Source organism: Pongo abelii, chromosome 2, assembly GCF_028885655.2.
Source record: "Pongo abelii isolate AG06213 chromosome 2, NHGRI_mPonAbe1-v2.0_pri, whole genome shotgun sequence".
In the NCBI taxonomy this organism is placed as follows: Eukaryota; Metazoa; Chordata; class Mammalia; order Primates; family Hominidae; genus Pongo; species Pongo abelii.
Genome location: NC_085928.1, coordinates 25,334,755 through 25,346,779, shown reverse-complemented (window position 1 = coordinate 25,346,779; position 12,025 = coordinate 25,334,755). Strand labels below are relative to the sequence as shown.

Genomic DNA, 12,025 nt, shown 5'->3' with positions numbered 1-12,025 from the left:
TTACAAATTCCTTATCTTGTGGACTGGTAGATTTTGTAAAGTCTATCCCCTTTTACAGGGTACTTATGGCCTCAGTGGGTAAGGAGAGAGTAAAGACAGCAAGTTGGTGTGGTTATATATGTGTGGATACATATACGCACACATACATTTACATATATATACATATATAATCACATGGTTATATATGTCTTTACTATCTCCTTACCCACTGTGGTCATGAGCACCGTCTAAAAGCCATGGCTGCTCCCTGCCTGGGAGATTCCAAAATCTGACTCTTCCATGTTATACTTGGAACATATTTTCTTATTTTATCTCTGACTTGCTCCATCCCAATGGCTCTTATTTTATCTCTGACTCGCTCCAACCCAGTGGCTCTATACCCTGACTCACCCTTTCTTCCAAGCTCCTTAAGAGAGATAACATATTTAGATAGCCTATCATCTCACCCCAAGATTTCCCATCCCCAACTTCTCCTTGGATATACTCACCTTCAGCCATAAAGCAAATGAGGTACTATTCTACAGTTCACCAATAGTCTCTTGGAACCAAAAACAGCCTGGACCTACCTAAAAGCATCTGGCCTTCTACCCTTGCATAGAAAGATCCAAACAGTATGTATGTGTGTATGTGTGTGCACATGTATTGCAGGATGAATTTAAAATTTCCTTCTTCTCATGGGTGCAGGACAGGATGGATACTTTGGAGGATAAATAAATTTATTATTTCAACCAATATATATTTAGCTTTTGCTTTGTGCTTATATGCAAGGGATACAGCAATGAACAAAGCAGATAAATCCCTGCCCTCTGGCCTCCTAAAGCTGATTCTGACTCTCCAGAATGGAAAAGAGAGCCATTTACTGCCACTAGGTCCTGTTATTAAGGTTATTAAGGTCATGTTTCCATAAGAGATAGGGTCAAAGTTTTGGTTTCAAAAGGAATACGCTTTCTCCTTATAAGATTAGATTGTGTTGTCCTCCCAAAAAATGACTGCTCATTCTAGCAAGGTGTGGCTTGCTCCCTGGGAAAATCAGCAACAAATAAACCAGAATGCTAAGTGATAAGTAGACCAAAATAAAGTGATGTCAACACTTTTACTTTCTCTCATTGGCTGGAATTCAAACCCTCCTCATCTACAGTCAGCCATTTGGGGGCTCAGAACATGATACTGCAAAGTATGGTGCCTTGGCATGCTAAGTACTTTGAACTGAAGGAGATTGGAAGGACCTCAGAAGCAAGGTCTCTGTGACCTTCCCCCACCCTCCAGTCTTCCACTTCCCTTTCTTCCCTGAAGGGAGTCAGAGAAACCAGAATTCCTCTTCCCCATGGCAGATCACAAAAACTAGAACTCCACTGGCCCAAAGCAAGCTATGAAACCTAGAAAGGTCACTCTGTCTCTCTCTTCACCCTGCAAGACCCTCACTCCAGAGGGTGCTGCCCCAGGGAAAGGAATGCTACAGAGAGAGGCCAGAAAGAATCTGAGCAGACAGCCCTTCCTGGGTTTATCCCCTCAGTCTATCAATATTAGATCAAACCTTTTTGCCTAGGCATGTTTCTACACAGCTGTGCTTTCTTCATCAAACTTAAGTGTAAAAACAGACACTTTTCCCTGGGTCTTTTGGTCTTCATTTCTGAAAGTTCCCATGTGACATAAGACTTTGTATTATGCTTTTTGCTTATTAAACTGTCTTTTGCTATAAGAATGTTGGTGGTGACCCTTATGATGGGTAAGGAAAGGCATCACACCTTTCTGCCCTGAAGCAATACCTGAGTGGGAGTCTTCATCAGCATTCAGTCCAGGACTGAGGCACCTAAAGTGTGAAGGATGTGTGAAGGGAAAATAAATCTAGGGACACCAAATTCACTAAGCCAAAGTGAAAAGTCAAGCTAGAAATTGCTTAGGGCAAACTTGCCTCTCATTCTATTTCTAAAAAAGATAGCTACTAAGAAAAAAAGAAAAAAAAAAAACTATATACCTCCCTCACAATTTGTCCACAAGGAAATTCCTTGAGGACAAAGGACAGACAGAACTCAAAGTTATCTCTCTGCTCACCAAGATAAATGCACATCTAATTGCTTATTTTGGAAATACTAATCAGAAACTCAAAAGAATGTAATCATTTGTCTCTTATCTACCTATGACCTGGAAGCCCCCTCCCTGCTTTGAGTTGTCCCGCCTTGCTGAAATGAACCAATGTATATCTTACATATATTGATCGATATCTCCTGTCTCCCTAAAAATGTATAAAACCAAGCTGTGCCCCGACCACCTTGGGCACATGCCGTCAGCACCTCCCGAGGCTATGTCATAGGCGAGTCCTTAACCTTGGCAAAATAAACTTCCTAAATTGACTGAGATCTCTCTCTGATATTTGGGGTTTACAGATGCAAAAAGGGACTGGGTGGTAGGGAGGAGGACGACAGAATCTGTTTCTTACTGAGAAAGAGTGGAATTGTCAGAGAAAATAATGAGAGAGAGAAGGAGTGGGAGGGAAAAAGAGAGGGAGAAAAAGAAAGAGACACAGAAAAGAGAGATGAGAGATCGTATCTTCATGGGACTCCCTCCTTTTGAAGGCTTCAGTATGTTACTCCCTCCACAGCTACACTCGAAAATGTCGCGCACGTCCATGTGAAGAGTCCACCAAACAGGCTTTGTGTGAGCAATAAAGCTTTTTAATCACATGGGTGCCGGCGGGCTGAGTCTGAAAAGAGAGTCAGCAAAGGGTGGTGGGATTATCATTAGTTCTTACAGGTTTGGGATAGGCAGTGGAGTTAGGAGCAATTTTTTGCCGGCAGGGGGTCTATCTTCTTACAAAGCACATTCTCAAGGGTGGGGAGAATCTTACAAAGTACCTTCTTAAGGGTGGGGGGATAATATTACAAGGTACCTTCTTAAGGGTGGGGAGGGCATATTGTCACAAAGTCAACTGATCTGTTAGAGTGGGGCAGAAACAAATCACAATGGTGGAATATCATAAGTTAAGGCAGGACCTGGCTATTTTCACTTCTTTTGTGGATCTTCAGCTGCCTCAGGCCATGGATGTATATGTGAAGGTCACAAGGGATATGGCTTAGCTTGGGCTTAAAGACCTGACAGGAGAGATGTTCTTTAAGGTTCTATTTAGCATCAACATTCCAGGATCTAAGATCTAAAGCAGGATGAAAAAAATCTCAAGTTTATTAACTGGATTATATCTTATTTGTTAAGGCTCAACATTTCTTAAGGAAGAACACTGTATTTTTATTAGTTCTCATAAAGAAATAAAAAGTACATTCTAATTTTCAAAAGTAATGAATTTTAATGCCTTATATGTCTCAAGAAAGGTCTAAGTTCAGTCAACTTGGTTGAACTGGTTTCTATAATCAAGATAAAAATTCCTTCTAAAAGTAAAAAATAACCGCTATATTAAACTGAAGTGAGATCTTTGAAATATTCTAATACTTACTTTGCCTTTATGATCTGGCTTAATCTTCACATCTACCATATGAGGTAGATAGTATTTTAAATTTTGTATTTATAGGTGTGGAGATTGAGCTTTGGAAAAGCTGACTAATCTGCTCAAAGCCACCTGGCCAGTGGTGATGGAGCTGGGATCTGAACTCTGGCAAGTTGATAGCTAGCTATTTATTCCACTATCCTATATTGCCTCAGACACACTAGAGGATGTTAAAGTGGCAAAAGACAGTAAGAAAAGTCTTGCACTGTGCTTGCTTTACTCTTCCCTATGAAATTTAAAACAAAAATGCTCAGTGTTTATTTTTCTCTAATGAACATATATTACTTCATTTTATAAAATGTACACTTGTGATATACATATCAATCCACTTTCATCAACTGATTGGAATTATTCAGAGCAGAAAAAAATTTTCTAAACAACAACAACAAAAAATAATTTGAGCAAATAATTGTAAAGCTAAGCATAACTCAAGATACTGTTTCCCAAAACAGACTGCTATGGGTTGAATGTGACCCTTGAATTCATATGTTGGAAACTTAATCCCCAATGCAACAGTGTTGAGAGGTAGGACCCTTAAGAGGTAATTGGGTCGTGAAGGCTCTGCCCTGATGTGGGGATTAACGTGGTTAAGATGAATTCAGTCCCCTTCCACCGTCCCCCGAGCTTGTGCTCTCTTGCCCTCTGCCTTCCTCAATGGGATGATGCAGCAAGAAGGTGCTTGCCAGATGTGGGCCCCAAGACCTTGGACTTCCCAGCCTCCCGAACTATGAGAAATAAATCTTTATTTTTATAAATTACCCAGTCTCAGGTATTCTGTTACAGCCACACAAAATGAACTATGACACAGACAAACCACTTCATATTTAATTAGAGCAGCACACATCCCAACCATATACAAAAACAGCTGTGTGTGTGTTTTCCAAGAGGAGGATCACCGTTTTCATGTTTTATCATTCTCACTATGAGACGTTTAAGAGCAAAGCAGAATATATTATCCAGGTTTTGGAAGAGAGGCAGGAATTTTAGCAAATACTTCCATGTGAAATTTTTGTCTAGCTTACTTAACAGGATTTTCAATCTGCATGGTAAATAAACTTTTTGGATATTGGGCTGTTTACATTTTTCCTCTGTAAGTTTGAAAGATGATTTCCTCCAGTGAAATGGATGTGAAAATAATGGATGAAAGAAGTTGTAAGTGCTCCAGCACCTAATGCAAAGGCACCGTAAGATTGTACCCCACCCACATTCTGTCCAGGAATGAGCTTATCAGGTGCCAGCCTCAAGGCAACTAGTCTGAAAGGACACTGAAGAGCTTTCCATTCTAAAGACTCTTGTTTTCCAACTTCCTTATCTTTAAGTGAGGAGATAAGTAGCAACAAAACTATGTATATCACTTCCTACAGAATTCTTGCTCCCTTATCCACATAGCTTCATCCAGTTTCAAAAAGGAAATACAATGGACTTTATCACCCTCTCTCAATGGCCCCACTGCAGCAAATCTTTGTGGTCTATAGCATAATTTTCCAGATTAGTGGAACAGATCCATTTTCCAGATATTTGTGAACACAGCTGCTGACTGCCTTATCAGTGGGGGCAAGCAACAGGCAGCATAACCCAAGTTTATTTTTTTTAGTTAAAAATAGGAGCATAGCCAGCTAGCACTCTGGGGTTGGGATGGTGAATGAAAGGATGTAGAAACCACAAAGAAAAGGGGAGAGAGAAAAAATGGCAAAACTCCACTATAGGGGGCTGGCTTTTATAAAAAATATTTTTTAATGCCTTTGACCTGACTCCTGAAGGAGTTTATGAGTTCAACTGCTTCCATCTCTGTTGAATCTACAATGAAGATCAGTCCTATCCTAAATTCCCAAACTCCTCCAACAAAGTGTTATATTCCACAGGTTAGGAGATTTATAGCGCTGGTTCTCTAACATTGTATGTAGAAATTGGGAACCGTGGTTCTCAACCTGACTTATGTAATGGAATCCCTTAAAACCTTTAAAAACTACTGAAACCTGGACCCTCACCCCCAGCATTTTGGATTTAATTAGGCTAGGTACAGTCTTGACCTCAGAATTTTGAAACGCTCGCTCCCCAAGTTTTTCTGGTCCTAGACAAGAGTGTGATGTGAGGCCCAATGCTCTCAAACCCGCTTCTTGAAACCGCCTTTGCAAAATTATGACTAAGACAGTGAAAGAGATCTAACTTAATCAATTTCATCTTGCTTCTAACCTCCAAGATGTCCTTGTTCATTCCTGGGTGTAGGCTGTACTAACTTTGGGATAAATTTAGTTTATAGTTTATAGTTTAAAATAAAGATGATAACAGTCCTTTCTCAAAGCAGATCTCCTTCTTGCCTGGGGATTAGACTGCCTTTGCGGGACTAACATTAGCCACAAGATTAGAAATTATGATTTAGGAGTCATGCCGCTGGAGGATACAAGATTCTGACCCTCCTTAAACTGCTCCTAAGATTAGTGCTTGTGATATTTTGCAGACCCTGCACTTGATGGATCAGCTGGCACCACCCAGAGCAATAAACCGGATCATCTGATCTTGTGGCCCCACCCAGAAAATGACTCAGCACAAGAAGACAGCTTCGATGCCTTATGATTTCAACCCTGACCAATCAGCACTCCTGGCTCACTGGCTTCCCCCCACCCACCAAATTGTCCTTAAAAACTCTGCTCCCTGATTGCTTGGGTAGACTGATTTGAATAATAATAAGACTCCTGGCCTCCCGCACAGCTGGCTCTGCATGAATTACTCTTTCTCTATTGCAATTCCCCTGTCTTGATGAATTGGCTCTGTCTAGGCAGCCGGCAAGGTGAACCCCTTGGGCAGTTACATTCTGAGGCCCAGACTCTCTACCTGAAAATCAGGATTCTTTGGGACACAGTAAGAAGGATTACACAAGTTGTCAGTGAATATGGTCTTGGCCATCTGGGGGTCTCCTGTGGCTCCACAAGTCACTTCTTTAAATGAAGACTGGGGCTTGAGGACAGATGTTTCCTCTAGCATACCCACAATGCTGCACTTTCTTTTTTTTTTTATTTTGACACAGAGTCTCACTCTGTCGCCCAGGCTGGAGTGCAGCGGCATGATCTCAGCTCACTGCAAGCTCTGCCTCCCGTGTTCACGCCATTCTCCTGCCTCAGCCTCCTGAGTATCTGGTATTACAGGTGCCCGCCATCATGCCCGGCTAATATCTTGTATTTTTAGTGGAGACAGGATTTCACCATGTTAGCCAGGATGGTCTGGAGCTCCTGACCTCATGATCCGCCTGCCTTGGCCTCCCAAAGTGCTGGGATTACAGGCGTGAGCCACCATGCCCGCCCTGCACTTTCTAGCAATATAAAACCTCACAGATTTGAGTCAAAGCTACCAGGATTAATCAAAGCCCGCCCATCCTTCTATCAAGGTAGACGTAGTAGGCCAAGGATGACTTCTTGGCCTGCTGTTTTCTTCTTGGACATGATATTGAGTCAAGATGAATTTAAACCCATAATCAAATAATGAGAGTTCATCTTCTGCCCCATAATTCATGTTGACCTGGAAAGTATGTTACTTCCTTCCTAATTGCCATGCCAATCACATGCATTTGATGCTCAGAGGAGTGAGGATAAGACCAGCATTTCAAATCTCAGAATTTGAGGTACATCTGATTCAAATTTAAAGCATTGCTGAAATGATGCATTTAGCGAAAAGCATGATGTCTCTCCCCGCAGTCCCCCTGAGAATATGTGCATAATAAAGGTATCATCCATTTTAGATGCAAAGCCTTTGTGGTGTTTTCCACTGTCTCAAATCTAATCACAGTTAACCCAATAAAGGGATTACAGCTTTATCGGGAGTTTATTTTGCAAGACTGCCACATGGCTCTGCGAGATATGGTATCCTGTTTTTCCCACTATGCTGAACCCAAAGATCCCATTAAATAAAGTTGAACTCTTCAGTTATGCAGAAATATAAACAGTCTGCTCAGTGTGGCTTGGTATTATATTTTCATTTAGGAAAAAATAAATTTCTAATACTAAACAGTGTTGATCCCTGTAACTCAGAAGTTAGAATATAATAAAAGGAAATTCTGAAATTTCACCAGAAGAAAAGGCACTCTATATTCACATACACATTTTGCCATTTAATGTACCATAGCCATAGAGTCTACTTGTTAATCAATGATGCCTGAAGTTTTTCAGTGGATAAACTAGTGAGGACATTCTATACCCCTTTGTAGTATGAAACAAACCCATTAGAAATCTTTATAGCACCAAATCTAAATTATTTTCTTGATACATAATTAGTTCAGCCCAATCTGAACATTTGGTATTGTGTGGGCTTGGTAACAGAGTAGCTGGAGAAAGATATAAATAGGGTGGCATGTCTCCACTGTGTAGGTTTCCATAGACTAAAGATCTAATACTGCCATAGTCCTCAGTAGGCCAAACCAGTGGAATAGATTGTCCAGGCCCAGGTATGATTAGGTTCAATCAACATTTTTAACTAAAACAAAATTATTATATTTCCATGTAAAATTGTGAGCTTAAATCCCAAGGAGGAAACCTATTATATACCTTCAGACACTCTCCTTCTACTAACAGTCATAGAAATTCAAGCCACGGGCCAGGTGTGGTGGCTCATGCCTGTAATCCCAGCACTTTGGGAGGCTGAGGCGGGCCGATCACGAGGTCAGGAGATCAAGACCATCCTGGCTAACACAGTGAAACCCCATCTCCACTAAAAATACAAAAAATTAGCCGGGCGTGGTGGCGGGTGCCTGTGGTCCCAGCTACTCGGGAGGCTGAGGCAGGAGAATGGCTTGAACCCAGAGGCAGAGCTTGCAGTGAGCTGAGATTGTGCCACTGCATTCCAGCCTGGGCAACAGAGTGAGATTCTGTCACAAAAAAAAAAAAGAAAGAAATTCAAGCCACGTCTCCTCAGGTGTGTTTCCTTTGACGCAATGATGAATGATCTGGTAGGAGATGGTGGCAATGGCAGAAGGTTGTGGAATTGTTTCTTTTGAAAGGACATTGATAACCCTATTCTACATTGGATTTTTGTTCACCCACATAGTTGCCTCTGGCTGTTACCTCCACATAAAGGGAGATATTGCATTTTCCAAAATGGTTGCAACAATATTTCCATTTTTCCTGCTCTTATTATGTGATCTCACCACTCCCATATCTTGAAGGGAGTCTAATTCTCCTCAGTTTGAATCCAGAAAAAGCATATGGCTACTCCTACTAGTAGAATACAGCAGAAGTGATGCTGTGTGACTTCAGAGACTGGGTCATAATAGATAATGTAGTTTTTGCCTTGTTTGCTAGAATGTTTACACTTGGAGTCCAGAGCTGCCGTGTAAGAAGTTCAACTACCCTGAGGTCACCATGATGTCAGGAAGCCAAACTCCATGGAAAGGCCATTAAGTGGGTACTGTACTTGACAGCCCAGTGTCATTCCTAGCCAACAGTCAACACCAACAGTGGGAGAGTTGTCTTGAATGTCTAGACCAGTCTAATCTTCAGAGGACAGCAGCCCCGTGACATCTGACTCCAACTGCTTGAGAGATCTCATGCCAGAAATACCCAGCCAAGCTCTTCCCACATTTCTAGCCCCAAAGAATTATTAGCAAAATAAAATGGTTGTTTTAAAACGGTTGTTTTAAGCCACTAAGTTTTAGGGTAATTTGTTATGAAGCAATAGTAGCCAAAACAGAATTATTTCATAGTCACTTTTATTTCCTATTGTTATGGAGCGGGCAGCGGCGGCGGACAGGGGAGTGTTCCTTTTCCTTAGAACTTCCAAGATGGTGACGGGCCGCTTCCAAGATGGCGGCAAGCCTCTTGTTCTCTGACCTGGGGGTTCTTTGTCTCAGGGATTCCAAGGAATAGAATCTTGGACCATGTGGTGACTGTTATAGCTCTATTAGAAACTGTGGGTCACGGAAGAGAACGGTGGAACCCAGCGATTAGTGTTCAGCTCTATTAGGACAAACCCAGGCACTCAGCTGTGCAGGAACAATGGCGAGCGTTTAGCCCTATCAGGAGCAGCAATGGGTGCCTTGCTGGATCAGGAGCACAGGGGACACCCTGCTGGATTTGGAGGGGTGGAAGACAGCATCAGGTCTCTGATGATGGCAAACAGCAGTGGTGGACGGCCAGGGAAATCTCAACTAGAGCCATAACAAACACAGACCAGAAGAGTGTGCAGTTGCAAGATTTAATAGAGTGAAAACAGCTCCCATAAAATGGGAGGGGACCCAAAGGGGGTTGCCCTTGCTGGCTCCAATGCCTGGGTTTATATCCCAATTATTGTCGCTCCCCCTGTGCTCTCAGGCGATAGATGATTGGCTATTTCTTTACCGCCTGTTTTAGCCTAATTAGCATTTTAGTGAGCTCTCTTTACTACCTGATTGGTCGGGTATGAGCCAAATTGCAAGCCCCGTGTTTAAAGGTGGATGCCGGCTGGGCGTGGTGGCTCACGCCTGTAATCCCAGCACTTTGGGAGGCTGAGGCAGGCAGATCACGAGGTCAGGAGATCGAGACCATCCTGGCTAACATGGTGAAACCCCGTCTCTACTAAAAAATACAAAAAATTAGCCGGGCATGGTGGTGGGTGCCTGTAGTCCCAGCTACTTGGGAGGCTGAGGCAGGAGAATGGCATGAACCCAGGAGGTGGAGCTTGCAGTGAGCCAAGATTGTGCCACTGCACTCCAGCCTGGGCAACAGAGCAAGACTCCATCTCAAAAAAAAAAAAAAAAAAAAAGGTGGATGCAGTCACGTTCCCAGCTAGGTTAGGGATTCTTAGTTGGCCTAGGAAATCCAGCTTGTCCTGTCTCTCACTATTATTCAGGCCATTTCCAAATTTAAGAAAATCAGAAGTTTCTGGTCACCCTGAGGGGAGGAGCATCTTTTCTAACACACTTGACTGCTGAACTTTCCAACATCTTGGTGTTCCTAGAATCTGCTAACAGCCAATGGCCCTGAAAAGCAGACATATTATTAGGGAATTAGGCATAGAAAATTACATTTACCAACACTCTTCTAAGAGAAATTGCTCTGTATATTTGGGGAAACACACTTTGATCAACTACATAGCAGAGATGAGATGAAAATAGGGCAGAGTGAGATATTCAAGTCCATTTTCAAGTAGTAACAGTCACTAAACTTCCTTCTAAGAGGAGGAGGGAGTCAAATATATTGTAGATCTTTTTGCTTTGTTGAGCACCTAGCTAAGCAGGGAATGCAAATTTAGGAGAAGAACTGAATTACTCAGCAAAATAGAGGAAACTGGACCATGCTTGGAAAAAGCAAAAAGGAAACACCCCATTTGCTGAGTGGCCATAATGCGAACTTTGAGAAAGAGAGATATTTAACAGTGTTTTGAAAGAGTTTGCTGTGGAGCATGTAAGAAAAATGGTATCACCTCTCATCCTTAACAGAGTTTCAGTAAATAACGTATTGTTCAATAATTCTTCTGTTGCTAGTGGTTTAGGGAAATGCAAAAGTGTTGAAGTTAGCAAGGGGATGAAAAAAAGACTATATTCAGGAGCCATCAGAAAGCTAGGATAATCCAATACTGGTAAAGATGTAGCAGAGACAAAACATTAAAAAAAAAAGGATGAGGCTGAGTGTAGTGACTCATGCCTATAATTCCAGCACTTTTGGGAGCACTTTGGGCTAGGCAAGAGGATCACTTGAGGCCAAGAGTTCAAGACCAGCCTGAGCAGTACAAAGAGACCTCATCTCTACAAAAATAAAATTAGCCTGGCATGGTGGCACACACCTGTAGTACTAGCTATCAGGGAGGCTGAAGCAAGAAGGTTGCTTGAGACCAGGAGTTCAAGGCTGTAGTAAGTGAGCTATGATGGCACCACTGCACTTCAGCCTAGGCAACAGTATGAGACCTTGTCTCTAAAAAACATAAAAATTTTTAAAAATTAAAAAGAGAATGAAAACTGCAAAAATAATAATTTACCGTATGGTATCACCCAGTTATGGAAGGTATTTTTTAAAAGAAGAATTTTATGCACACTGTCCTTTGAAGGTTGGAAGAGAGAACAAGTACACACACAGGAATTATTATGCACTTATCAGTACTTTTTTTCTCCAGGTGCTAATGATTATTTGATTTTGAAGGATAAAGAGACTTGTGGAGAACGTTGGGCTATAGATAAATAGAAAAAGTCATATACCAGAGTCCCATAAAAATGGCTCAATGTTTTAACCAACTGCTACCAGTGAGTCTTCATCTCTTGCTCTTTTTTAATCTTTTCAAAATTTTCCGCTCATCTGCCTTATTTTTAGGAAATTAGTTCCAATGTGAGTCTATCCTGATGAAAAACTCTGCACTAAATTGTCACCCATTGAATCTATTTTGTGTATTTTAGCTCCCAGGGTCCTGTGCATTTGTAGCCTATATGAACCTCTTACTCCATAAAGTTGGGTGTAAGAGAAGTATCTCATTTCTTTACTTTCTTCAAATTTAGTCTAAATTTGAGTGTGAAAAAATGCTGAATATATCATTGTGAAGAGATTTTTTTCTTGAGCTCTCCTTAGCTGTCTTTTT

At 41.6% G+C, this 12,025-nt stretch overlaps 1 long non-coding RNA gene across 1 annotated transcript in view; it reads left to right on the top strand.

Annotated features, from left to right (window-relative positions):
* The window catches only part of LOC129058322 (uncharacterized), a 38,447-nt gene extending 32,258 nt beyond the window's left edge, over window positions 1-6,189 (top strand). Inside the window, exon 3 of the long non-coding RNA XR_008523423.1 lies at window positions 5,955-6,189. This is a non-coding gene — a long non-coding RNA (uncharacterized LOC129058322). The remainder of the gene's footprint in view (window positions 1-5,954) is intronic.
* The last annotated feature ends 5,836 nt before the right edge of the window (window positions 6,190-12,025 follow it).